Source organism: Euphorbia lathyris, chromosome 7, assembly GCF_963576675.1.
Source record: "Euphorbia lathyris chromosome 7, ddEupLath1.1, whole genome shotgun sequence".
Classification (NCBI taxonomy): Eukaryota; Viridiplantae; Streptophyta; class Magnoliopsida; order Malpighiales; family Euphorbiaceae; genus Euphorbia; species Euphorbia lathyris.
Genome location: NC_088916.1, coordinates 22,073,706 through 22,077,208, shown reverse-complemented (window position 1 = coordinate 22,077,208; position 3,503 = coordinate 22,073,706). Strand labels below are relative to the sequence as shown.

The following is a 3,503-nucleotide window of genomic DNA, read 5'->3' as shown; positions in this document are numbered from 1 at the left end:
TTAGTTTATCTATTAAATTTTGTGTTTGAATAATGTTGTAAAGTGAGAACATAAGGGGAAGGGATGGATTTGAAGATTCTTGCTGAAGTTGTGGTTTTATTTTCATTTTGATGTACTTGAAAATTGAATGACTATGTTATGCATCAAATTTAATGAGAAATTGAGAATCCACATATGTTTCATCTGGACATATGAGTTTTGAATTATATATACACACACACATTACTAGACACCTAGTTTCATAATAGAATTTCTTTAAGATTTAACATCCTCAATATTTAAGAATCCATTTCAAGGCCTAAATGTTTGAGATTGTCATTATGGTGTAGTGAATGGGGAATGTGAGCAACAAGCAAAAGCTTCAATCTTGTTTGGGTTAGTTTGGATCTTTTCTTTGAATTGCCAAGCTAATGTTCCAAATGAAAATGTGAGATTGTTGCATACTTTGGAAGAGTAATAGATATGTTAAGTTTACACATCCGCAGGTAAGTTAGTAAATTTAAATCCTCATCACATTTATCATGCAAAAAAAAAAAGGATTGTGTTTTTGTTGCTTATAGAATTGTATTTGTCGCCATTCTGATCTGTTTTTTGAACAGGGTACATCCACGTGTCTTTTGGGTACAGTTTGCTGTGGTGGCTTGATCACCCTTCCACTACAGGTCTGCCTAGTTTGATTGCAATTTTCTTTTTCTCTTTTCTTGGTTTATGTGAACTCATACCTGCATGATCCTATTGATTATATGGTTGTTTAAGAGTTCTTCTATATCTATTCAATGTGCTTTTGAAACTCACTCATGCTCCCAAAGTTAAATCAACCCCACTTGATTGATGCATCTTTGTGTCTATCAGAAAAAAGCTTCAGCTTTGTGACGTCCCTTAGAATAACTAATAGGATCTACTCCCTGGAATTACTTTCACTTCCTTTGGATTTAAACGTCTAATTGTTGTTCAAGTTTTTTGACAATTTAATCTGGAATTTTCTCAAGAGAGAAGCACATGAGTCTGCATTCTCTAGACAAAGGGAGGTTTGAGAGAATGGCAACTGAAATTACAAGAGGGAGAAGAGAGGCTGTCAAAACCACAAAGACTTATTAAACAAAGAGAGGAAAGGTCCAATGAGAATGATAAGATCTCTAAGAAAAAAGAGAAAGACCTTGAAGAGGCACTCCATGTTGAAAAAGAAAGAAGATGAAATGAGCTGCAGATAGGCTAACCTGGTTCTAAAAGAGAAGGCATGTTTTTTCCTCTTGCTGCATTGTACATTCTTTATATATGTCTTGACTTTTCTCTTTTGTTTCTGCAGGAATTTGATGCCACAAGAAAGAAATTAGTAATAAAAGAGGAAGAATTACGTGTTCTGGAAGAGAAGCTGAATGACAGAGAAAAGGTGTGTCCTTGCTATACTTCTGTGATAGTAAATTTTACTGGCAATTCATTGTGTATTATTATGTCATCAATTCACTTGGTGAGGATTGGAATTTGTTTATTAACTTTTTAAGTTATCTGTATTTACTATTCAATTGTGTAGTTGAGATTCAGAAGCTAATTGATGAACACAATGCCGTTTTGGATGGAAAAATACAAGAATTTGAGTTGGAAGCTGACCAAAAATCTCTAGATGAGGAACTGAAAGGCAAAGTTATTGAACTGGAGAAGAAGGAAGCTGAAATCAAGCATGTGGAGGAGAAAATTGTGAAAAGAGAGCAAGCTTTGGATAAAAGAATGGATAAAGATTTTGATTCAAAATCGAAAGCTCTAGAAGAAAGGGAGAAATCTATCAGAGCAGAGGAAAAGAACTTGGAGACTGAGAAACGTCAACTGACTGCTGATAAAGAGGAGTTTTTGAATCTCAAGGCTGAACTTGAGAAGATAAGAGCTGCCACTAAAGAACAACTATTAAAAATTCGTGAAGAGAAGAATCGGCTCAAAGTAAATGAAGAAAAGAGGGCTGAGTATGTTCACTTGCAATCCGGACTGAAAGAGGAGATAGAGAAGTGCAGGCTTCAGGAGCAGCAGCTTTCGAAGGAGGTTGAAGACTTAAAGTAGCAAAAGCAGAATTTTGAGAGAGAGTGGGAAGATCTGGATGAGAAAAGGGCTGAGATTGAGAAGGAGCTGAAGAGCATCAGTGAACAGAAAGAGAAATTTGAAAAACAGAAAGCATCGGAAGAGGAAAGAATGAAAAAAGAAAAGCAAGTAGCGGAAGGCCTTGTGAAGATGGAGATGGAAGCTCTTGAATTGGCCAAAGAATCTTTTGAGGCCAACATGGAGCATGAGCGATCTGTGCTAGCTGAGAAAGCTCGAAGTGAGAGGCATCAAATGCTGCATGAACTTGAGCTACAGAAAAGTGAATTTGAGAATGAACTACAAAAAAGAAAGGATGATGTAGAAAAGGTTCCGCAAGAGAAGGAGAAATTGTTTGATGAGGAGAAGGAGATAGAATCGAACAACATCAACTTCTTAAGAGATCTAGCTAGAAGAGAAATGGAAGAAATGAAATTGGAAAGACTTAGGATAGAAAAAGAACGACAGGAAATTGAAGAAAATAACAAGCATCTTCAATGATAAGCAGGAAATGTTAGCAGTATGGCTTCCGCAGTTGATATTGCTTGGTACTGGGGAAGCATTTTATTTTCCAGGACAAGTTGCTTTGTATACCAAGAATTTTCAGCCTCTTTACATAGTACAACAAAAGTCTATGTTGCACATATATTAAGGTTTACAATATGAAAGAGTTGTTTAAAAAGTGTTAAATTAAAAAATGTTGCAAATTGTATAAGAAAGAGTTGCTTACATCTAAAAAATAATGTTGCATAAAAACCTGTTGCAAGATAGTTCAAAAGTGTTGCTTAATATATTGTTTAGGCAACACTTCCATTTCAGTTGCCATTGGGTAGGCAAGTGTTGCCACAGATACGGGTAGCAACACTTCTATCAGTGTTGCTAAAAATGTAAAAAACTGTTGCTAAATACATCTTTGGCAACAAGCGAAAAAGCAACACCTTTTTTTGACAAAACATGTTGCCTATACATCTTTAGCAACACAATAACGATTTTAGCCAACACTTGTTCCGTGTTGCAACATACCATATATGGTGGTAAACAACCAGAGCAGACCTTCCAGGCAAACATCTTAATTTTTGGCGGACTCCGTAACTCCCACATTTTACTCCACTCCACTTTAAGCTCCCTACCCCATTTCACTTCCTCAATTGCCCTATACCCAGATTTTGACAAGTAACACCCATTTTTTGTATACTACCATACCAATCTATCAGGTCTATCTCTAATTGGTAAGATTAACCTGTCAATTGCCTCAATCTCCCCATTTGAGCATAACTCAGCCAACTTTCCCTATCCCAAATCCTTGTACCTTCCTCAAATAACCCTGCTACCCTCATTTCCTCCAACCCTTCCGGCCCTCTAGACTCCATAAAGAACGAACCTTCCCTCTCCACCCATGGGTCCCTCTATATTCTAATTGCCTCCCCATTTCCCACTTC

General features: G+C 36.6%; 1 pseudogene; it reads left to right on the top strand.

Annotated features, from left to right (window-relative positions):
- Window positions 1-332: 332 nt before the first annotated feature.
- LOC136236037 (protein CROWDED NUCLEI 1-like) lies at window positions 333-2,565 on the top strand (annotated as a pseudogene).
- The last annotated feature ends 938 nt before the right edge of the window (window positions 2,566-3,503 follow it).